The 26,051-nt window shown below is 42.5% G+C and overlaps 1 long non-coding RNA gene across 1 annotated transcript; it reads left to right on the top strand.

Moving 5' to 3' along the window:
- Positions 1-24,218: 24,218 nt before the first annotated feature.
- LOC142965577 (uncharacterized) lies at positions 24,219-25,633 on the top strand. The gene is made up of 3 exons (XR_012957708.1): positions 24,219-24,494; positions 25,142-25,304; positions 25,471-25,633. It is a non-coding gene; the product is annotated as an uncharacterized LOC142965577 (long non-coding RNA).
- Positions 25,634-26,051: the final 418 nt, after the last annotated feature.

The following is a 26,051-nucleotide window of genomic DNA, read 5'->3' as shown; positions in this document are numbered from 1 at the left end:
ACACAAGGACGCACGAATTTAGTAAACACACATCATGCTTGAAGAAGTACGCTGCACACACACGCGCACTGCGAGAAGCAGCAAACAAAGAACGCACAATCACACAAACCAATTGAAGTCGTGCACGTGACGAGGCGGGAGATGATCACCTCGGAGCACGTGCGCTTTCACACCCGCATGCAGACTCGTAACGGACTTCACACATGGAGGAACGTGCGAAAAAAGGTCTAACATTCAGGCAAATCAAATGAATAACATAACAATTAAAAATAAACCAGAGAAACAACACGATGAAGTGCGCGGAGACACAAGAAAACAAGGAGACGACAGATGGCCGACGTGCCGACAGTTACTCACGGTGTGCAGGTGGACGAGGGAGCGCTTCGCCTCTCGCTAAAGAACTCCACGTCGACCTTCGAGGGAAAAGTGTGAATCGTGAACCGCAGTATAGTCTCTCTCTCACACACACACACACACACACACACACACACACACACACACACACACACACACACACACACACACACACACACACACACACACACACACACACACACACACACACACACACACACACACACACACCAAATAGGCGTACAAATCTGCACGCAGCAATACATAATTATCTGCTGGTTGCATTGGGTGCAGACTGAAAGGACTGATAGAAATGCAGTCAAACGTGAACAATGCTGCGTGCCGCTCCGCGAGCTTTTCCCTCCGCAGTGCGTCCCCGTCTGACACGCGAGCAAGTGAATAGTTACTAATTAAGACATGTGAAACTGAACGCGCTGTTCTGCTCTGTGCTTCGGTATATGGACTCACGTGCACGTGTCACGCATCTACACAGATTAACATGCGCTGTTCTGAACAAACGTCGCGCTAAAGACGCGTGCGGATGAGTAAATACAGGTGTGTTGCATTTACAATGCGGGGGGTAATTAGCACTCAAATGTTTCTCTGCATTGTCAATCGGCAGATCTTTAATTATAGTTCCCCCTCGCCTTGTTATCCTAAAAAAGTAGCTGCTATGATGCTGGACTCTTTCAGGTTAAATTCAATTATAATCTTGCTGATCTGCCTTTTCTCGAGTTGAGAGATTGCAAATAATTCAATGAAATAAATCAATAAAAAGCTGTTTTTGTAATTGATATTTTTTTAGAAGCAGATCTTGTCTCTGACCTTCCAGTGTTTACAGCATGAACCTTTATTTGCATGAATCCGTATTTCCCTTTATGCTGACAGCCCTTTGTCAGCGCTATTGAAATAAATCCTTTCTTATCATTGTGCGGCGGGGCGAGCCTGACAGCTCAGATGCTAGTCTGTCAGAGGACAGACGGACGGACCGACAGACAGGCAGACAGACACATCATTTATTCTATGAGCCAATAGTGATTCACAACCTGCATGTCTTGAGGGCCGAGCGGCTTTGGCTAAACGGCCTTTTTCTGTTTTGAACAACTCGCTTTTCATAAATTACATTTTTTTTCAGTACAGGGGAACAAAAAACTAAAATGAGCGTGACATTTTTACATATAAAAGTTTAAATAATCAAAATGGGAAATTATTTGAACTTTAGCAGTAGGCGGGGCATGTCAGTGATTGACGGTTGAATGCTTGTAGTAGACAAACCTGCGCTGTAGCTCTCAACAGTGTTTTCTTAGTGGTGGTAATGAAGAGTAAAGGCCTTTACACACTGGGGGCCTGTTTTGCGCACGTTTTTGTCGTGAATATTTTACGCAGCAAGAAAATAGCGACCTTGACAAGGCCGATTTTTCTGAGCTTTTTCCACCGCGCATAAAGGCAGCCCCCAATCGTGTGGTGCGGAACGGATAAATTCAAAACACACACTCCTTTCAACCTTGACAAAGACAGCCCATACCAGATCCACTTCTTCCTTTTTCCCCTTTCAAAATAAAAGCCCTAGACATAGACACGTGTAACTGTTCACCATGAGGGAACTCACGTTCACTTTTACTAAAAGGAAACTCATTAGAAACGCTGACAATAATTTAGGCTATGCAACAATTTACCTCCGACAGACTGACTAAAGCTGCGCTGGGTCAATAGCAACTTTCGCAAATTCGCATCGCTGCCGTTATGAATAGTTTTGATGCAAAATATTCGACATTTTGGTGTCTTTTATTCGTCACGCCCCCGCTGTGTAAAGGCCTTAAGGGCTTCACCAGCATCTTCGCCGACTGCACCTTTATTTACGACGTTTAATGTGCTGTAGCTGACTAGCTGACTGCTAACTCACGCTAGCGGTGCATTTTTCCGTACTGAACGTTCAGTCGGTTGCTCATGACAAAAGAGGAGACAATATCAGGAAAGCTATCGTGGGTCGTTTTTCAAAGTCCACTCCCTATTTACTATACTGCCGCTACGTGTACCCTCTGCCATTTCATCTGAGTGTCTGGATGTGAAATGTATTTAGTGATATTATTTCTGCAAATGATCCTGTGATGCAGTGAGTTTCCTTTTACATATGATTCAATTGTAAACTTGTAAATGATGATGAAAAATGATTAGGGTCTCAGTTTTCTGCTCACTACAGAGTAAATGATTGAGCGTCTATAATAAAGGGACTAGTGCATCTACATCATGAGTACATATAAGTATATATATATATATATATATATATATATATATATTTATATAGTTTAAAATGAAATAGTTTGATAGATCTTAGTCTTTGTGGATGGAAAATAAAAAGACAGAAATAAAAAAAAGTAAAATATGAATTCATCCCCTTTGAGGGATGCACAGAGCAGGTATATATGTTGTAGCAAAAAATAAAACAAAAAACATGCAATTTAATTTTGGTTCCAACAGGAAACCAATCAATAAAAAGACGTCAGTGTTCAGTTCGAATCCCACAGTGACAGGAAATTTCCAGGAAACAACGTACCGTTTGGTCAATATTTTCACTTCAATATTTGACTTCCTTGTTAAAACTGATCTCTGACATCACTGACTCCAAAATCAAAGAAAAAGCGATCCACAAACACTGACAGGCCTGACGCTGCTGGACTCTCTTTCTTCTCTCCCATCCTCAAGTGAACACCCCCACCCCCACCACCTCCACCTCCCTCACCTCTCCATCCCTTCCCCCTCTCCTCCTCTCACTGAATGAAAGAGGCCACTTCAAACAATGGATTTAGCCTGCTCCCTAAGTAGATGAGGGGAAGTGAACCAACAGAGGAAGTTGGAGAGGAGAGGCAGGGATACTAAGAGGGTGAGGAATGGTGGAGAAGAAGGCGGAAGAGTGGAGGAGGGGGGGGAGTGAGGAACAGGTGAAGAAAGACAGGGTGGCATGAGATGGAAAGAATACTGGTAGCAAATGTCACACAGAACTGCATAGATAAAATGTGACATTTTATACACACGGGTAGACTCTTCCTGACATTTCCATTCACTTGTCTTTATATTCTCTTTTCGCCCATGCATTGTCATTTTGAATACACACATTGTATTTTATTCTGTCATCTCATTAGTGTTGAAAGTCATTTTGCTAACGCAACACTGACTAGTGCCCCTCGAGTTGAAAATGCACTTATCTGGGCGTTTTAATTATTTTTATCTTAATCTCACTGTGCTTTTTGTGTCGCGCACCCTGGTTTGCTAATTGATTTTAGGTTTTTAAATTAAGACTAATAACATTGTGAGGGAGAAAAAAAAGTGCATGTTCAAAAGTGCAGCGACACATCTTATTATAAAACAGGAAAACGAAGAGAGGCAGAAGGAAAGGGAGTCAACTCAAAACCGCAGACGGCGCCAGTGACGATACACATGTAAAACATAACTGTTGTGTTTTGAACCGTATTTTCTTTTCTGCATCCTACTTTTTGTTGCAGAAACCACCCAATTTCCCCGCAAAGAATCACTGAAATGCAATCCGGCTCAGGTAGCCAAGCAGTAGTACTACAAAGCTGTTTTTTTTCATACTTCCAGCCAGTATTGAAGAAGAGCAATACAAGGCCACACTAGAGGAACACGGGCAAATTGTTTTCACGGCTTTACGGAGACGCTTTTTCGTTTTTTTTAAAGTCGGATTGAAAGAGACCTGAAGCCGTAATAACTTGAGCGGAGAGAGCGAGGAATCAATCCAGATCCTGCCTCGACCGTGGCGCAACCGATGCAGCGCCGCTGACTGAAGAAGAAGAAGAAGCAACAGGCGAAAAGGGGGAAGAGTGAGGGCAGGCCAGAGAGGAACGGAGGAGGAGGAGGAGTGGAGGAGCAGAAGGTCAGGGGGGAGCGATGGCGGAGAGAGTCTCCCACCGCCGTCGCGCTGTCACCACCACACGCTCGGCTGCTGCCGCCGCTGATTGTGATTGCTGTTCAAACAGGGCCAACAGCTGCCACAAACATCTCCTGCTTAATATGACACGCGTGTACGCTCACCTACAGCACCGACACACACACAAACGCACGCTGATATTGCTCAGATGTCACTCTTTATGGCACCCTGTTATCTTTCTTTCTTGTTCTTGCTCTGTGATAAGACCCGCGGCCCGCCGTGATTGCCCTCTGCTCTCTCTCTCTCTCTCTCTCTCTCTCTCCGTAAAGTCTGACAGCTCAATCACTCCTCAAATCAAGACGCTCAGTCGTCACGATGGAACACCGGACTCCTTGGGCGCAGGCTTCTCCCTTCCTGTCGTTCCCTGGTTGCTTGAGGATGTTCATGTTTGTCGCCTCAGCTAAAGGACAACACCATCGTTATAAAAAAGGCCCCTTCAAATATCTCAAAGAAAATGCACATCAGAATCTGGACTCCAAAAGAGGAGGAGCTGAAAGAGCTGCAAGAACTACAGCATTTAGACTTTGTTGGTTTCAGCTTTTTAAATATGTCAGCGTGCTGCTTTTCTCACATCATCCGAAACTGAACATCTATTGTGTTTCTGACTGTTGTTCGGACAAAACAAAAACATTCGAAGACGCCACGTCGGGGGGGGTGAAAATAATCGTTTTATTCTTCACGTCCACACAAACAGCTTCCCTCCATTCCAAACCTGCACGCTGTGCTTCTACACACACACACACACACACACACACACACCAGTAATAACCAACAGTTTATCTAAAGCGCACCGATCACTCCGTTGTATCAGGGAGCCGTCTTTTCTTTTTTTTTTTACATTTTTATTTATTTATTTCAAATCAAACACTGTTGTCTGCACCAGAGGCAAAAAAAATAATCCTGCAGTTTCTAGACAATCTGCTAAAGCTGATAATGACTCTGGGCAAAAAGGAGATTATGCATTCACAACGCGTTCACTCAAAAGTATATCATTCACACTGCGCTTTTTCCCTTCTTCTTTTCATCCTCCACAGATAACAACAATCGCAACATCATCACAAATGCACCTTTCTCTCTCTCTCTGTCTGTCTCTCTCCTGCTGTTTGTCCTTCTATTCCCGTGATCACACACACACACACACACACACACACACACACACACACACACAAACACACACACACACACACACTCCTCCACAGCAGTTGTACATTATGGAGTGGTAACCAGGCAGCATCTAATTGCAATAATTGGAAGAATGTACCGAGCGGCCTGTTTGAACACCTGTTAGCACTGAATTTCTCTCATGGCTACAGATTGCATGTGCTGTGTCACCCCATTTGGTGCGCTTGTGTGTGTGCGCGTGTGTGTACATGTGGGGGTGTATGTATGTATCTCTGTGGGAGCCTCAGATTGGAGGGGGGGGGGGGGGGATCCTGGCTGCGCTCCAGTTTCCATCCTGACACCTCAGACCCTGCCAGAAGGAGGCTGCCTGTCACTGACACATCCCGAGGAGATTCACCCAGAATAATTTGTGATTTTAACAAAAAAAAAAAGGAAATGAATAATGTGCATGATACATCTTGGCCTTCACACTTCTCATGCTGTCATCACTAGTGTCCTTTAGGTTTTTTTTTGGTGTGGGGGGGGGGGGGGGGGGGGGGGGGGTGGTTTCATTTGATCAGCTATAACGTACTGAAATAACACATCAAGGGTTCAGTTTGTTGGAGAAGATAAAGTGAGCCTGTGTGTGTGCGTGTTTTGCTAATGTTTGAGATTCAGCCGGTGTAACTCCCTTCTCCTGTCTTGCTGGGGGTCATCTGGACAGATGTGTGGAGCTGTCCGTTGCTCCGGTGCTGAAATTTCTATTATGCCATGTTGTTTTTCTTTTAACACACACTTTTCTTTTCCCGCTGTAATTTTACCACAGCATTATTTAAAAATTAAAAAAATTCTAGGACAAGACTCCACGTGAGAAAAAAACTATTAAAAGTGAAGTCTTGTATGGAGGACCCGAGCTTTTCTAATTTATTTTTAACTGCACGTTCACCGCTGCTGCACACTTTAAACCCCTTAAAATAAATCTCTCTTTCTCTCTCTCTCTCTCTCTTTATGTGTCCAAACTACAGGAGACAAGCTATTGATTCAGTCAACATTGAGCTGTTGTCATTTGACCCCATGGTTGCCCAAACAGGCTGTGAGGCGGAGTGTGTGGAGGGGAGATGCAGATAATCCATCGGGAGGGACCGACGGCGGGGACCACGCAGGCTGCTCTGTCTGCAGGGGAGCCAAGAAGAAGAAGAACCCCCCCCCCCCCCCTCCACCTCAATCTAATTATGCTGGGATTAACGTTAATTGGGGGCACCGTCGTCTCGAGATCAATACAGGCGCGTAACACCGGGCGCGACATTGACTTTTTAAAATGTCTTTATTTTTGGAAACGTGTGCAGAGGTCGCTCCCCTGTTTGTTACTCTAACGCGTATAGACTACGCGACTTGGAAGTATCGGTGTGTTCACGTACCTGTTGATATCCAGGTCAGTCGGCGCCGCGTGCATGCTGCGTGCGTCCTCGTCGTCATCCCATCTAGAGCACGAGGAAGGAAACAAGAGGATCAGGCAGGGAAAGATGACCGTATTTTCTCTTTTTACCTAAATCCTCACTGAAACTGTGTTGTTTCTGCTTCCCTGCTTCCCGTTTATTATCTCTATTCCAACAGTTTACCAAACGCTATAGCGCGCTGCTCCCCTACAACCCCTCTCCTCCTCCTCCTCCTCCTCCTCTGTTTCGAGGTCCGTTTCTTTCCTAACACGCGCTCACCTGGCTGCTGTCGGTCCGGCTCCGCTGCTGCGCTCCGCCGCCGCCGCCGTGCCGGATGGAGAGATGGGGGAAGTGTGGTGCGTTTGAATCAGAGAGCAAAGCCTCTGGTGCGCTGCTGCCTCCTCCTTTAAAAAGCCTCCACTGGTCCAATAGGAGGTCTGTCAGCCTGATGGGACCTGACGTCACCCAAACAACCCCCCTTCCCTCCCCTCCTCCTCGACACCCATCCCCCCCACCCCACCCACACACACACACTCGTTTTGAACTATAGGAGAAATTATATTTGCGTTATTTCCTCGACATACAAGAAAAACAACACTGAGGCATTCGAGTCTCGGTGAAGATTTTAGTGTAAGTGCTCAGCTGTGTTGTATTTTTTTTTCCTGCTTTTATTTTATTTTTCATTTCAGAGATAAAAAAAAGAAATCAGTGGCAGTGCTGGGTAATTTTCCACAAGAACATAGGGCAAAAGATGTTGAAGCAAGACGATCTGGAGAACACGTTGCATGCTTCACAGCTTCATGATGTCCGTTGACGAAGTGAATCCAAACACGTTTCCACCATTACCAATATAAGTCACAACAGGAAGACACGCAGACAAAGAGAGGCAGGTGAGTCCCAGATGTGAGACATGTGAATTGTGCAACAGGCTGCAGCTCAACATCTGACTATGTCCTTCATATTTCAGGGTTTGTTTCAATTGCAGGCCATAACGTAACGAAGGGCATTTTTCTGAAGTGAAGTCACATTTGGAGGTACTTGTATTTCCAGTTTTTATGCTTCCTTATACATCTACTTCATTTCATTTATTTCACTGCTGGATTCGACCTGCAGTTGGAGCTCCCGAACCAGAACCAGAGGGCAGACTGTCAGACCCTGCTGCCGTAAAATTTGAGTTTTTTTCAAATGGAATCTGGTGCTCGGAAACACTACCGCCTTTGTCCACATTGACCGCCAAAATCAACCCAAAATGAAAATTCATCGCAGTAGCTTTAATCTTTAAATTTTGAATACAGGATTTTAATTTGTAATTGAGTATTTTTATTCTGTGGCATTGCAAAAATTACCTTAGGAAACAAATCCACCAATCTTCATATGAATAAGGATCTAATGTGCACACGTTTGTATCTATCTTTCCAATGATATTGCTGTTGTCAGTCCTGTTTCAGTGGTTTGGTGTGGAAAGAGCAAAGCGACTGAATAGCTTCATTTTTTTTTTTTAAAAGCCGACCACATTATAGAAAAACTTGGAGGAGATGAGCCTGTTGATAATTGACGTTTTCCAGTGAAATGCCAGCATTCTAACACTGTACTGCAGTAAATGATGCACCAGCACACGTTTGTGTGTATACAACAGCCCACTCTCCCCAAAACAACACTTCAATCAAAAACACAAGGTAAGTACACAAATAATTCATCCAGCTTTACCAGGTACCATTAACATCCAAGGCAGCATCATAGTGTGAGTGTCACAGCCTTGAGTGTCAATTATGAATTTATGAATGCACCCATCAGCCTGCATGTGCGATAACCACGCACATCCAAATGAATATCTTCTATACTTACTGATGATTGTTTTTGAATGTTGGATATGTTTAATGAGATCTGTGCGGTAAATCTGGATTTTTCTTTTTGTTCGGTAGGAAGCCCTTTTTAACCCCTTTTTTTCTTTATTGCAAAGACAGAGCGGTGAACCGCCCACCAAATGTAATACTGTACATACTGTACATTTGACATACACTGTTTTGAAAAAGGAATGCATGCATTTTAGTATACATACATTACGTGTATCTACAATACTGACGCCCCTCACTCCTGACTGTCGGCTTGTTGCTCTCCAGCTGTAAGCAGCCAGCAGCAGTACAACAGTATTTAGAGCCAATAAAGAAATTGAAAAATTATGCTACATTTCATACGAACTCTACTCGCCCAGCGGATGACAGCTACGCATAATCTGTCACTGTGCGTCTCCCTGACGGAGTGATGGCACAAACGGAGAAAAGGGCTGTATTTTCTGACACAAATGAGCAATTTGTGAGGCCATTGTGTGCTTCGTGCATCATTGTACTTTTTAATTTCCCAGACTCAGAAACCATTGTGGGAAATGCAATTGTGTTGTCGAGTGTTGTTTTTTTTTTTGTTGCTTTCTGTGGGTTTTGTGGTTTTTTTGTGCAGCTTTTGAAACGAGTCCACACGTAGGCTACACACACGGATATAAGCACGCACACACACGGACATTTATTTTCAGTCTTTTTGGGGATCTTGAATGTAACCTGTGTTTGTCTGTGTTCCCTTTCACATACATCTAGGCCAAGTCCAAGGCCTTTCTTGCAAGACTGTAGTAGTTTAACAAAGGCAGTGACGACAGTGAACAGTGGGGGTGGCGAGGTTGACTGTACCACTCTACCAGTTTACAGTCAAACGCAGCGTTCGGCTCTCTAAGCTTAGCTTAGCACAAAGACCGGAAATAAGGAGAAACACCACTAAAAGCGCACTAATCAACTAGTCAGATCTTGTTTGTTTTATTACTATTTCTTGTTTGGAGCAGTGAGGTTGCCAGCTAAGAGATAATCCGGCACGTAGGCTACTCTGTAAAACCAAACTTGTCGTTTTTCCACTTCAGTTTTTGTACACGTAAAACAAACAAGACACAAGTGATGAATTTGAAATTCAGACCAATAATACAGCTACACACTATTTGCTGTGTATGTTAGTAATGTCTACCTGAGCAGAGAATGAAGTAACTGTCCCTCAGTGTGTGTTGTAATTATGCATTTCTGTGCTTTGTTTACGTAGCCGGTCCCGCTGCACGTGCCTTTTAGTGCATGTGTGCCCTGGTGTGTGTGCCCTACTGGTTAGCCAACCACCGCTGAGCTGCGCTGCGCTCATATAGGTAGGTTACAGCTTATAACGTCCCCACCCTCCAGTTCCTCCCCTGGTTAAAGGTGCTAATTACAAGATTGGGAGCATTTCTGTTGCCTTTAAATGGCTCTCAACATGGTGACAGCTGAGCCGGCGGCTAGAAGCTGACGGTGCTAACATGCAAAAGTGCTGACAGAGACAACAGTGTATACCTGAGGGGGGACTGGGGGGTGGGTGCTATCTTACGTGACGACGCAGCTGCTCTGGACATTATCAGCTGTAACCTCCGTATGAGCGCAGTGCTGTGCGGCCGCCATGAGCTATCATGTGGGGCACGCTAACATGCACCAAAAAGCATGCGCACCTGGCCCGGCTATGTCAACAAAGCAAGGAGAAGCTCGGATTACAACACAGAGAGAGGGAGAGTGACTTAATTCTCTACTCAGATAGATATTACTCCACTACATCTTTACATAGCAAATATCTGTTTGTGGTTATAAATGCTCTGAATGTCAAATTTGGCCCCTTTAACACCGTTAGCTCTGTCAGCGCTGTGGCTGTTGTTTGCACTGTTCGTGTTGTTAGCACTGTTAGCTGCTTTTCGCCAGCTCAGCCGTTGCAATGTTGAGAGCCGTGTGGAAGCAATCCCTCAATCAGAGATATACTCAGAATTTTGAATTCAACACCTTTAATTAGCTTTAGAGGTGCTGGTATGCAGTATGTGTTACCATTGGACAGAACCCAACTAACTGTTTCTCGTCTTTAATTTAATTTAATGAGTGTATTTGTCTTTAGCGAAGAGAAAAAAAATGCACCACAAAACTCAGATTTGACTAATTAATGTGTTTTTGTTAGAAAAAGAATCCCAATCACAGCTGAAATTAAAACCTATACAAGCAAATTACGTTACATACAATATGAACACTTGCCAATCAGACGTATTAAAGTCTAACTCTCACTCATCATTGGATGTATTGTAGGCAAACGGTCTCAAATGCCAACTGTAGAAATGAACACTTGTAAGTTTATGTAATAGAACGTCCTCATACATCGACACAAACAACAACATATGATTATTGCATCCACCAAATATCTAAAACACACTCAGCCAAGGAATGTAAAAATGGTGTGACATTTGTTAGATGAAATAATAGATTAATGGTCTCCCATGGGGAAATCTGGATAATGTTTCAGTTTGGTGTGAATTTTCTTTTTTTTCAGATGTTTTGCACGACCTGCTGTTATATTCAATTTTGACAAACAGTGCAGTGCTCAGGCAACATGAAATATAATCATTCATTGGTTTCAGATGCAGACACGCTGCAGAGCTGTCAGTAATAGCTAGCATATTCTGTTTCTGCAGTCCTTGGCCCGGCCAACTCTACCTTTGTGTCTGGCATTGCTAGATTTTACTCAGATAAAAAAATATCTGGCAGATATACCGTCATTAATTTCATCTTGATTAAAAATGAAAGGTTTGGCCCTGCAGCTGCGCAAGGACTCCCTCTTCTATGTTGCACAAAAACGAACGACTTACAGTTTTATTAGAAATACGAATATCCGGTCACAATGTGGAGCTGATCTGAAAGAAGACAATAAATACCTTTGTTATTCTCTGGATGACAATGCACAGTTTGTTTCTATTAGTGGTTCGGTTTCATGAGCCCACTGGGGCGAACCCAGAGAGCAGCATGCAATCACTTGAAATCGTGGCGCTCACCAAAATTGGAACATTCTACCATGGCATCGCAGTATGCAGCTTTGAATTAGGGTTAGGGTTAGAGGGTTAGGGTTATACAGTATATAAGTAGCAGTAACCATTGAACATACATAATTCATTCTTTTATCTTTAAAGCAAATGCGTTTTGGAACTGAGAGTGTAAAACCACAAATAGCACTCTGAATGTAAAATCCCAACATATTGGAAACATCTGGGAATGTCTCACTTGCAGAACGTGGGCTTGTTGTATACTCACAGTGTCCTCTCGTCATTTTGACAGACTGATATATTTTCATAGAGTTGAATATGACAGCAGTTTGACAAAAGTAGGTCCAAACATCGTTACAGAGAGAGACCTTCTAAATCTATATTTCTGTCTCCGCAGTTCATACAGAGTTCCCTGTAAGCATGGCAACCACTCCAAATATCACACACACACACACACACACACACACACCACAGTCAGGCTCGTATACACCTCTGCTCCCAAACACACAAACAGATATACACAACTCAAACTTTAAACTCAATTATGCAAAGAATCTTCACTTTACGGCTTAAATCAGTGGAACGTAAATGTATACGGCTGTTTGGCAGGTAGATTTAGTCTAAAAATGTCACTTCTAGCCATGAACTTGGAAATAGCAGAAATGTCAAAACAAGTAATCTGCAATCTTAATTACATTTTGAGGGAAACACACATTTTTGTTGTAAGGGAATGCCATTTTTAGGAGACAATGGGTCAATGACTTGAAAGACGAGTAGGCAGAACAGGTTTCTCATGTCTAACCGACGACCAGCAATTTTGTTGAAATGACAAATGAAGCTCTAGCGCAAGTTCACTCAGGAAGACTATTCTCTTGCATGCCTAAGCCCGTAGTTTATTTCCCATACATCTGCCAATCACTCCTCACGCTTGCACACTCATTATATCCTTGCTGTTATCATTTGGGGCTGTTGATCATGATATCAGCTGTCTAGATCAGCTGGTCTCTTCTATCCAATAGCACAACGACACAATTACATCATTAGCCTATCATCCTGCTGCTGTCTCTCTTACATATGATTGTCTCTCTGCCTTCAGTAGGTTCATGCTGCTGTTACGCACCCCTCCACCTCCCCATCTCCGCCAAATCTTCACAGATTCATCAGCGTCATCAACTCATCAGCCACCATCACCACCAGTGTCTGGACTCCACGGGGGCATTTATCTTGCTGCTGCTCAGGACAGACGCCCCTTGATTACAAATCTCCCTGTAGAGTCCAAGCGCAAAATACTCTGAAGACTTTATCATCACATATCATTTGTTCACAATAAACAATAATTTGTTCTTTATCCGACTTGTCTCTCCTGATTGAACTGACATCGACAGATTTCACAAGCTATTGCTACAACAGCTAGCTAGCTAATCTAACGTTAGCTCCATAATTTGGTTGGAAACTCTGTCACTGATGATGATGCATGGAGAGGACATGGGAATAAAAACTGCATTGTTCCTGTATTGTAAAGAAAGAACTACGTTTTGTGTAGCTGAGTTTACTCGTTCCAAACGAGTTGATGGAACCATGCCTAATTCACATGTCTTTTTTATGAAAGGTGTCACAAGCAGTAGTAGTAATCCCCCGTATGACCTGCAACTTCCTAAGTCAGACAAAACTGAAGTTATTCTACTAGGCCCAGAACACCTCCGACATCAGTTATCTAATGATATAGTTTCTCTAGATGGCATTGCGCTGGCATCCAACAGCACCGTAAAGAATCTCGGAGTTATCTTTGATCAGGATTTGTCTTTTAACTCCCAGATAAGACAAACTTCAAGGACTGCCTTTTTTCACCTACGTAAACTTTCAAAAATCAGACACATCCTGTCTCAAAGCGATGCAGAGACAGGATGCAGGTCTAGATACCTCTAGACTAGATTACTGTAATTCCTTATTATCAGGCTGCTCTAATAAGTCTCTTAAATCTCTCCAGTTGATTCAGAATGCTGCAGCTCGTGTACTAACAAGAACTAAGAAAAGAGATCATATTACTCCTGTATTAGCTTTTACAGTACAATCATTTAGCAGACGCTTTTATCTAAAGCGACGTACAATTCAGATTCTATCACATTCATACACCGTAGGCACAGCTACGGGAGCAATCTTTTTGCTGGGTTAAGTAAGTGTCTTGCTCAAGGAGTGTCTTGCTTCTCTGCAATGGCTCCCTGTAAAATCTAGAATAGAATTTAAAATTATTTTACTTACCTACAAAGCCCTAATTGGTCAGGCACCATCATATCTTAAGGAGCTTATAATACAATATTATCCTACTAGAGAGCTACGCTCCCTAAATTCAGAGTTACTTGTGGTTCCTAAAGTCTTAAAAAGTAGGATGGGAGCCAGAGCCTTCAGTTATCAAGCTCCTCTTTTGTGGAACCAGCTTCCTGTTTCAGTCCGGGGGGCAGACACACTCACCACATTTAAGAGTAGGCTTAAAACGTTCCTTTTTGATAGTGCTTATAGTTAGGGCTGGCTCAGGTTTGCCTTGGACCGGCCCCTAGATACGCTGCTACAGGCCTAGACTGCCGGGAGACTTCCTAGGATACACTGAGCTCCTATCTCCTCTTCTTCATCTCCCTCTGCATGAATTCATGTCCCATTAATGCTCATTACTCATTTTGCTTTCTCGCCTCACAGGTGTCCATGGATCGTGGTTACATCTGGACCCTGGTCCTTCCTCCCACCATGGCCCTGCTGACTCCCACTGCTAATATCATTTTTAATATTACTCACATTACTATTCTATATTATCGATACCCAGTGGCGGGCCGTGCATTTTAAACCTGGGCCTTCAGTGCTGTCCTACTACAGTTGAACAACCTCCTAATAACCTCATTATGACGCCACAGCTACGGTTATTATCTGTTTCTAGGGGTGTAACAATACACGTATTCGTATTAAACTGTTCGGTACGAGGCTTACGAACCGAACAATACGTTTGAACAATACTAGTGCATTTGGAAAATGCAGAAGCTTAAATTGTGGGAAACATAATGTTTTCGGTGTACTTCGCTGAACCTGGCAACATGCTGTCTGACACGCCCACCCCGGAACCACAACATTGTGCTCTGGTGAGGAGAGTGTGTTCTGGGAGGCGCACTAAACTAGCTTAGCAGGAAAACAACAGCAGCACACACGCTGAAAACTCTCCCCGCAGCGTTTAGCTGTTCCCTACTGATTCAAACAGGGCTAAAGCAATCGCCACACAATCCCCATTACTCCAGACCATAATTCTTGCTTTGTAAAAGAAAACCACAGTCCAAACAGAGAATCAAATGTCCGACCCTAATCCCGCGCATGACGGGATGCTTCGTCATTAACGGACAATGCATATCAACGTAATTAACAAAATGACAAGAACAAGCTCACAAGAACCAGTCACATATATTTATATGACAACAAAGCATGACAAATCAATCCAGCAACACTGCAGCACTAAAACACGTATTCCGCCGCACACTGAAGAGCACGAGCCATTAAAATATTATTCACATCAGAGGGAACAATATTAACCATATCATAAAAACGACACCATAGACAAATGAACACAGTAGTAACGTTACTGCAGATGTAAAAACAAAATAAGTTCACTTCCCAAAGCTGCTGCCTCACTATTTAAAGACAAAGTCCATCCTCCTTTCTTTGTTGACAAAGAGTTTAATACCACAGTTGTACAGAACATCGGTGCGGTTCAGTTCCAGCCAGAGGTCCTCCTGCGAACGTGTTCGTTGAGTTGTAGATCCACTCGGGTCTCCAAAAGTTTTCAAACCCACAGTAGCTTGTAAGTGTCCTGCCGTGCTATGGTGTCGTTTTGCTGCCTTGGTTAGCGTAGCGTAGCTCCAAACAGCTCCAAACAGCAAGAAGCTCAGTTGCAAATAAAACGCATTCTTAGCAATAAAATGTGCAACGCTTCTCCGACGCTGTCAGCCAGAAATACCGTTTGTACAAATCCTTTTCCTGGCTGGGTCAGGGCTGCTAGCTGTGGGGTTGGCCGACCCTTTTTTACGATGTCCATTTTTTCTGGAAATGTCCTTCTTGAGAATTCTGTTTCTCCTCCTCCTTCAGCCATTGAGTATTAAAAAAACAAAGCTAGGTAGAAAAAAAAGAATCTACACCAAGCAAAATGCTAAAAATGTCATGTCAATGTCATAACATCTTACATATCTTTCAACTTGAACTGATACTACAAATACTAACTTCTGCTAGCTGCTTCAGCGTCAAAACAGTCACGCTAGCCCATTGACCAATCACAACGCACGTTATTGCTGAGCCAGCCGCACGCTATTGCTGACGTATTGTAGACTACCGCGGTAGCTCTGGCACGTCAAAGAATACGCCCAACATGTCAAACTAAAGATCTGATTGGTTGAACACTATGACAATCAGCAATATCGTCCCCATTTACTTTAATCTGCAAAGTCTACCTAGAGGGCCTCGGGCCTCTCTTCTTACCTAGAGACATAGAGGTGAAATCTGATTGGATAAAAGCTCTAGTTAAGACAAGCTGCACTGGAAGCAGAGCAACTGAGGAAGACAGGAGCTGTGCAATGAGAAAATAATGGAAAAAAGAATTAGAATACATGTAGTGTAAGGACGAACGATTGAAAATCACCGCTCAGCTTCAATCACTGATGTTAAAACCCACAAACCAAGCCAGAAATCTAGGTGTAGTTATGGATTCAGACCTCAACCTGAACAGCCATATCAAGACAATTACAAAATCAGCCTACTATCACCTGAAGAATATATCAAGGATTAGAGGACTTATGTCTCAACAGGATTTTGGAAAAACTTGTCCATGCATTTATCTTCAGCAGACTGGACTACTGTAACGGTGTGTTTACAGGTCTCTGTAAAAAGTCTGTCAGAAAGCTGCAGCTGATTCAGAACGCTGCAGCTCGAGTCCTCACTAAGACCAGGAGGGTGGATCACATCACTCCAGTTCTGAGGTCTTTGCACTGGCTTCCTGTCAAACAAAGAATTTACTTTAAAATCCTGCGGTTGGTTTATAAAGCACTGAATGGTTTAGGGCCAAAATACATCTCTGATCTGCTGCTACCTTATGAACCATCCCGACCCCTTAGGTCGTCTGGGACCGGTCTACTTTCTGTTCCCAGAGCCAGAACTAAACATGGAGAAGCAGCGTTCAGTTTTTCTGCTCCACATATCTGGAACAAAGTCCCAGAAAGCTGCAGGTCTGCTGAGACCCTCAGCTCCTTTAAATCAAGATTGAAGACTTTTCTGTTTGCTGCTGCCTTTAATTGAACCAGATTCAATTAATATATTAATCAATTTCCTGCATTTCTGCATTTTACTACTGTATTTTATTAAATTTTTACTGTATTGTATTTTAATGTTTTAATGACTTATTGTTTCAATGAATGTTCTTAATTGTTTTTAAATCTCCTTTTCTTTTGCCTTATGCTTTGATGCTTTTAATGGTTTTATGTGAAGCACTTTGAATTACCTTGTTGTTGAAATGTGCTATACAAATAAACTTGCCTTGCCTTGCCTAGTGCATTTGTGAAAAATTATTCAATTATAAAATAGCTATCATTTTGTGATTCTGTTTAGGCCAGCAGAGAAGGCTTTGCTGGCCCTGACGGCCCACCACTGCCGATACCATTAACGCACATTACTGACTTTGCTTCTTCACCGGAGTCTCTCTCCGCTTTCTCTGCTTTCTCGCCTCGCAGGTTTCCGTGGATCCTGGTGATACCTGGACCATGGTCTTGCCTCCTGCCGTGGTTCTGTCATATGCATTGAATGTGTTGTCACTGTTATTCATTGTTGTTCATTCTGTATGAACAACAATGTGCAGCTATTGCACTTCTGTCCATCCTGGGAGAGGGATCCCTCCTCTGTTGCACTCCCTAAGGTTTCTTCCTCTTTTCTCCCCGTTAAGGTTTTTTTGGGGGAGTCGTACCTGTTCCAATGTGAGGCTGAAGCCCCCCTAAAATGTTCTTCAGCCCCCCCCAAATAATTTGGCATTATTGGCTTTAAAAAAAACAACACATTTTTTGTTTTTTTCTTGTGATGTCATTAAATTGTTGTTAAATTGTTGTTTCTCACATGGACAAGTTATTTATAACTCTAACATGCTACATATGTGCGTGCGTTCTGGTTTGTATGTTTTCTCCCCCTTCAAATTACAATCCAATAGCCTATCATCATACTTAACGATATACTGTAAACCCCGGGCACTAGGACCTTGGGGAGGCTGCTGCACTGCAAGTAACGTCTCTCGTCAACGACAACCAGGATTATAGCCAAGGAGTTTAGCTCAATGTAAATGATGCACGGAGTGAAATTGTAAGTACAGGTGTGGCTATCTGTAGTTGTTAACGATTGTTACCGGCTTTTAGGTTTAGGTTTAGGTTTACTTGAGGCAAATGAAAGGGAATATTGTAGTGGGCTATGTTAACACTAAGCTAGCTAGCTAGCTATTTTGTTAGAAACTGTCTCCAGTGAGCAAGAGTGCGAACGAGCGAATTCGAAATACAAGAAATAACTATCGACATCTCTCTATTCTTTGCATTAATGTATCTCTCTAGTATTTTGAAACAATAATATCAGTCCCTATAGAATGTTGTTGTTTATAATCAGTTAATGCTAGTGAAAACTAAAAGTCATAGTGTCCCTCATAACACTATTGTACCGGTATATCATCCAATTCATTGACCAGATGGATATATTTTTATTATTTTTTAATTTTATTATATGTAGGCCGGTGAAATATTATATGACACTGGACACAAAACTATTTTTAGGGATCTTTATTTCTCGACTACTCTTAAAAGAGAAGAGTAGTATTAAAGAAATTGGGGATGTTGAACTGGTGATAGATTTAACAAAGATGCTCCTGTACATTCAAAGTTACACTGTAGACACAAATTCTCTCTTTAAAACCCTGGTCAGTAACTCAGTAATCTGTACAGTGCATTAATCTAGTGCACACTGTCAATGCATAAATAACTGTAATGGTAACTCTTCTGTTAGTAAAAAGAAAACAAAACAAACAATACCACACAGTTAACTCTGAAATGAAAACATGAAACATTTGGTCCATTAACAAAGAGAATATACATATATGTCTCAATATACTCACAACGTCTTATCTTTCTGCTAGCTTAAATGCACATTTGGCGCCACGCACACCAATCCCATACAGCACTACACAAACGGGAATAAACATCTTCAGTACAGTACACACATTATGTTCTTAAACATGAAAGATAACAGAATGTATGTAGGATGGTCTATAACTGTTATTAGCAAACGTTATTGGCCTTCTAGCTCTCTCCTGAATGCTCAGCACATGCTAATAACATCTGTAACGATCAGACCAATTTAATCACCATCGGCGCATTTAGCGTCAAACAATACATTTCCTGACTTCTATACACACATATTAACGTACATCTTTTGATCATTTTGTACGGAAATAACATTTAGAACATATTTACTTACACGGAAAACAACTAACGCTCCACAGGTTATCCGCTCGAAAAGAAAGACTTCACTTCCGGTTTCGCTCTTTACGTCCCAGCTTTCTCTGGAGTACAGCGCCCTCTAGTGGCTTTAGTGGCAACATTAGTTTTCCCACTAGGCTACAGCTACACATCCATCAAAATCGAGGTCATCTGGGTGCGGTTGGGGCTCCCCTGCTAATGGCTGCCTAGAGAGGGCGTCTGCAGCAGTATTACAGCGACCTGGCCGGTACTTGACCTCAAAGTCGAACACTGCTAGCTGAGCTACCCAGCGCTGTTTGATGGCGCCTAATCTGGCTGTATTAAGGTGACACAAGGGGTTGTTATCAGTGATGGCAGTGAATTTAGAGCCTAGGAGGTAACCTCTAAATGTCTCTGAAACCGCCCACTTAAGGGCAAGCAGTTCAAGTTTCATGCTACTGTAGTTTCTGTAATTTTCCTCTGCATTACGCAGCCTCCGACTGGCATAAGCGATCACTCTTTTCTTCTTACCCTGCTGCTGATATAGGATAGCACCTAATCCCAAACTACTGGCATCTGTCTCAACAGTGAAGGGGAGAGAGAAGTCAGCGTAACCTAACAAAGGAGCACTGGTGAGTTTCTCTTTCAACAGCTCAAAAGCTTCCTGACACTCTGCAGTCCATGAACTTCCAAACAGCTATTTAGACCTGGATGGACTGTTGTTTCTGAGGCATGCATTAACCACGTCGTGTAGTGGGCCTGCCAGCTTAGAGAACCCCTCTATGAACCTCCTATAATAACTACAGAAGCCTAAGAATGATCTTAAGTCCTTTACAGTGTTGGGGACTTTCCACTGTTGCACTGCAGCTATCTTCTCCGGGTCAGTCCCAATACCCTCGGCTGATATCTGGTGACCCAGAAAACGTACCTCGGACTGCAAAAAGTGACACTTCTCTACCTTGAGTTTGAGCCCTGTCTCCTTCAGCCTCTGCAGAACCCTCTCAAGCCTCACTAGATGGTCTTCAAAAGACTGTGAGTACACCAAAATGTCATCCAAATACACAAGCAAGCATGATTTGCAGCACCAAGTCACTCATTGATACCTGCATCAGTCGCTGAAAAGTTGCTGGCCCATTACACACTCCGAAAGGCAACGGAGAGTACTCGTACAACCCAAAAGGTGTTGTAAAGGCCGTTTTATGCCTGTCATCCTCATGTACTGCAACCTGATGGTAGCCGCTAGCAAGGTCGATAGTCGGAAAGAATCTCGCACCGTGCAGGGCATCAAAACATTCGTCAATGCGAGGCAAAGGAAAAGCGTCACGTCGGGTCTTTGCGTTTAATTTCCTGTAGTCCACACATAGCCGTAGACTCCCGTCAGCTTTTCTGACAAGAATCACCGGTGAAGCATATGCACTCGTACTTTCGTGGATGACACCCTTCTTTAGAAGCTTAGTGATGTGCTCCCTGACCTCGCTATACTGTGTAGGGGGTATACGGCGGTAGGGCTGTGCTACGTGTATGTCATCTACCAGATAGATCTCATGTTTAACCCGGTCTGTGTAACCTAGGTCCTCATCCTGGAAAGCAAACACATCTGCATACTGAGCTAGGAGCACGGCTAGTTTAGCCTGCTCTTCCTCTGTACCACCTATGTGCAGCCGGTCCAGTATTGACTGAACATCATTGCCTGCTTCTGAGTTGTCTTTCTGGTCAACAGTCACCTCTTCCTGGTCAGCTGAGATATGCTGGAAGCGTACCTCTGTTTGGTCATTTTCAACACACTCCACCGGAGACATGATGCCTAATCTGGTCCTAGGCTGCAACCATACATCCTCCTGAGAGAAGTTCACCACCTGCACTGGGAACACACACCTTGTAGCCTCTATCAAAGTGGGCACAACCACAAGACCACCCGGCAATGGTGTCTTAGCTGGCTCCAACACCAAATAGGTGCTCTCACCAGATGCTGGTTTGATTCCTTTTGCATAGACGGTGGCAACAGACCCAGCAGGTACGTGTACTGCATCTCGGCCCGCTATCCTAGCTGCAGATATTTTCTCTGCTACCTCACATGTCTGTACACGCTGAAATACTTCCCTCCAGTCTGCATCAAGCTCTCCCCCAAGGGTAGTGTCAAACTCTGCCGTAACCAACTGCTTGCATCTCTTAATTATGTTCATACCAATGAGACCTGGCACTGAATCCTGAAAACTCTTTGTCTGCGGTTGTTTCAACTCTTCGTTCTCGATAATTAACTCTTCTGGAACTGGATCCTTGACGACTAAGAAACCACACTCTGGTATGTTTAACCCCATAGCCTCCATATCCAGTTCAACATAACCCATGTAGGGAATCGGCAAAGAGTTTGCTGCAGTCAACCTGAGCCACTTAGCTGCGGGGAACACATCCTCCTCTTTCCCTAGTAGGTGCTGCCTGAAGAAAGATTCCGAAATAGTGCTAACCTGACTCCCTGTATCTAACAGGCACTTAACTGGCACGCCACTAATCTGAACTGAAACTTCCCGACACTCACCCACCGCACGCTCAAGAAACCGCTCCCGGTTAAGAGTCTTAGAGCCTTTAGTCTCACCTCGGATTGCCTGGCTCTTGGCATCCGAGGTGGCTAGTTTTCCTGAATAGATGCATTTGTGGTAGTGGATTGGCTTTCTGGTTTGCACCGTGTACACTCCCTTGCGATATGTCCCTCCCCTTTACATTTGAAGCAAATGGGCTTCCCATCTTCTGTAAACTGGGGCCTTAGTCTGGGCTTCCCACCCTGGTCTTTGTTGTATTTCTCCTTGAGAGCGAGGCCCTCTTTCAATGCAATAGTCAGCTCCCCTATAGCTCTGCTCTGTTCTGAGACGACCTTAACAATGTCCTCTAGAGTGGTATTCTTCTCTGGCAAACTACCAGAGCACAAAGATAACAGAATGTATGTAGGATGGTCTATAACTGTTATTAGCAAACGTTATTAGCCTTCTAGCTCTCTCCTGAATGCTCAGCACATGCTAATAACATCTGTAACGATCAGACCAATTTAATCACCATCGGCGCATTTAGCGTCAAACAATACATTTCCTGACTTCTATACACACATATTAACGTACATCTTTTGATCATTTTGTACGGAAATAACATTTAGAACATATTTACTTACACGGAAAACAACTAACGCTCCACAGGTTATCCGCTCGAAAAGAAAGACTTCACTTCCGGTTTCGCTCTTTACGTCTCAGCTTTCTCTGGAGTACAGCGCCCTCTAGTGGCTTTAGTGGCAACATCAGTTTTCCCACTAGGCTACATATACTATATTGATCCCTTAAATTTGTCTCTGCATTTGACCCATCCCTGTATATAGGGAGCAGTGGGCTGCCAATGACAGGTGCCCGGGGAGCCGTTAGGGGTTCAGTGTCTTGCTCAGGTACACTTCGGCACGTGACATGTCCCAGTCGAGGATCGAACCGTTGACCTTGCGGTCAACCCTCTTAGCCCAGTGAGCCACGGTCGCCCCTATAATTTATTTTTTTATTTTTTTATTTTATAAGAATTACTTATAAATTAATAATTTATCGAAGAAGATTCCTTCCATTTCAGCCCATCATACAATATTTATCATTCGATAATTAAGATGTACTTGAAATGTTTTTTTAAATTTTTGTTATTCATGTTTTTTTTCTCCATTGAATGGTATATTTGACACTGAACTAGTTAATCTTTATCTCAGTGATAGTGTCCAAATGAGCATAAAATATCACTGGTATGTAAACTACATACCAGTGTCCGTGTAAACTACACGGACAACAAAATAGATGTAAATGTTGATCAAAATCTTATTCCCTTCTGCTCATAATAAAACAAGTAAACAACTCAAAAGTTGACACTGTCAGGTCCATTCTCCATCCATTGTGTGCGGCCCCTTTAAGAGTTAGGATTTGGGAGTGACGCGGATATGAAAGCTATCACTGTAACCAATTGCTGTTAATTTACAGCCAATTTCTAACAGTAATCAACTGTATTAATGTAATACGGTTTTGTACTGTAGTCTGCAATGCATTGTGGGCTGGCCCATTTGAAGCAACTGCACAAAGGCCCTAAACAGTATCGTAATGTTTTAAATTACAGTACACTACAGTATTTTTTGGAAATCTGCAGTTTTTCCAGAGGAGGACTGATTTCAGAGGACATGTGCTACACATCAACAAGACGTCCTGCTTCATCTGCATCAATCCAGTTGTGTCTCTACAAATTAGACGGTAATTAAAAACAATATTATTTTCCTCTCAGTATGTTATTCATACAGGTAACGTAGCATTACCGAAAATAAGGCTTGAAATCAAACTGATGCTCTGCAAGCTGTCTAGCTAGCCAGTCTATGATTCTAAAATGTCACTTATCAATGAGGTTGAGATTTGAATAGCTCAAACATTTATATTCACATGCATTTTAGAGTCTCCGTTTTTAATCAAATGCTAACTGTTTATCATCTTAATTTCTTAAGACTGGAAGCAGTTGTTGCTAGCTAGCTAGCTAGCTAGCTGATAGCCTTTGCTCCTTGGTAATAGCTTCAAATGCCACAAAGAAAATAAGGTTTGAAATTAAACTGATGCTCTACAAGCTGTCTAGCTAGCCAGTATATGATTCTAAAATGTCACTTATCAATGAGGTTGAGATTTGAATAGCTCAAACATTTGTATTCACATGCATTTTAGAGTCACCGTTTAATCAAATGCTAACCGTTTAATTTCTTAAGACTGGTAGCAGTTGTTGCTAGCTAGCTAGCTGATAGCCTTTTGTCCCTTGTTAATAGCTTCAAATGCCACAAAGAAACAAAGAAACTTGAAGGTGGGAATGGTTAGGGGATCATTTAAAGTAGAAAGGTGGTTTATTTTCCTCCTTAAAAATATGGTATTCATAATATGGGTGTCTTTGTCTGTTCCCTACAGGTGTCTGCCACCACAGCTGATGTTGAGACAACCCTCACTCTACCTGCAAGTCCTCGCCTGATACTGCCTGGTATGCATGTCATTGGTAGACATATTACACATTAGATTGGCCATTGTTTTTTGAATTTACAGATGTTTACTCAAGGTGAGAGGCATTCTGATGTTGCTATTACTTGAAGTTTCAGGTGGAACAGGGCAAGTCACTACTGGACGCTGGATGATCACCCTTGAGGGCCGTGTTATAGCTGAGAGCATCACACCAACTTTCTTGACGGGACTTGCTGCTGTGTTTGTGATTTACTATACATTCAACCTTCAATACCAAGAAGAGGCGGCCTGTACTCTAGAATTCATTCAGAGGTAAGACTCATTTAATTTCCTTGTCGTCATTATAGTATTTTTTTGGACAATTACTATTCTTGAAACCTTAATAGCCACAAATCATTACTTTGCACAGTTAAAAAGATAGTTTGGATTCTTTAGCAGAAGATGGTATTAGTTACTTACCGGTATTTACACAGACATTAACTCAGCAGAAGATTGGTCAGGTAACAAAAACATTTCAAGCCACAACACACACAAAAAAAACATGAAGCATTCATACATATATTAAGATAATTCTGCTGCTTGATGCTCCTGTCCGATCTCTCTGTATCTTAAAAATATTTTCTTTGTTGAATTACGTCAGATTATTACTATGCAGTGGAGCCAATTCTCATATCACGCTGCCTATGAGCTTTATTAGAGGCGTAATATGTGAACTGGCTCCAGTGCGAAGTAATACTGCCAGTCACTGGCAATTTTCAACAAATAATATAGTTCCAAGATATAGAAAGGTCTGATAGGAAAATCCAGCACCGGAATTACACAAAATACCTCATGACATCAGAACTGGTTAGTAACTCATACCACCTTATGTTAGAAAATTGAAACTACCCCTTTAAGACTACAAAGTGTTCCTAATAGTTTTTCATTCCGTCTCTGATTTTACACTATTGTGATTTTAGGCGCTTCATTGGTATTAATCCAGAGAGAGGAACAAAGGCCATTCGGGGCAAGGTTGTCTCCAAGAAGACGGGTGTGATCGTCCAGAAGAAGTCTACCACCGTCAATACACACGTCTCCTCACTACTGAAGAACCTCCTGGACTTTGAATGGGACTTCATATAGGTCAGTGAACTCTCTCTCGTCTCTCACTCTCTCACTCCATATGTTGTTTTGACATACTGACACTTTAGTATTATCAGCTACATAAGCGTTGATTGGACGTTGTTATTGTACATTCCTGACTCTAGAGTTATTTTGATTAATTATTTTGTTTGTTGTTGTTTTACAGTGGCAACACTGGAATGTATCTATGGAGACGAACAACCACCAGCAAGGTGATGGCCATTTCTACCTGACCCAGAAGATTCCTCTATAAATAAGGACTGTCCACAACCACCCAGACTTTTCTTCATGCACCTACCTCACAGGACTCTTAAGAGGTAAAGCACAAGCCTACCTTCACTTTATTTTTTTCAAGATGTTGATATTGATGTATATTTTCGAAATGGTCTTAATGCTAATTTTCAAAATGTCCTGACTGATTAACTTTTAAAATGTTGTTCATAGTATAGTTAGTATAGTTTACAAATGTTGCTGATTATGCATATCTTCGAAATGTTCTTACTGATGTATATTTTACACAGTAGAGAATGCATTGCAGTACATTTAGATATTGTCACTATTTGAAACTACTTTTTGAGAGAACATCAACGTATCTCAAATTATTCTTTATAGGTTATTTCTTTTGTATTAGTTACCTTGGTATTCATCTATTTAATTTAAAACTGATGTCTCAATTGTTTTCAAGTCGTTGACATGCAATTTAGGAATTCAAATGTATTGCCATTGTTTCAGGCAGACATGGCAGTT

Source organism: Anarhichas minor, unplaced genomic scaffold, assembly GCF_050575085.1.
Source record: "Anarhichas minor isolate MPS153535 unplaced genomic scaffold, ASM5057508v1 ptg000034l, whole genome shotgun sequence".
In the NCBI taxonomy this organism is placed as follows: Eukaryota; Metazoa; Chordata; class Actinopteri; order Perciformes; family Anarhichadidae; genus Anarhichas; species Anarhichas minor.
This window is presented reverse-complemented; position numbering and strand designations above follow the sequence as displayed.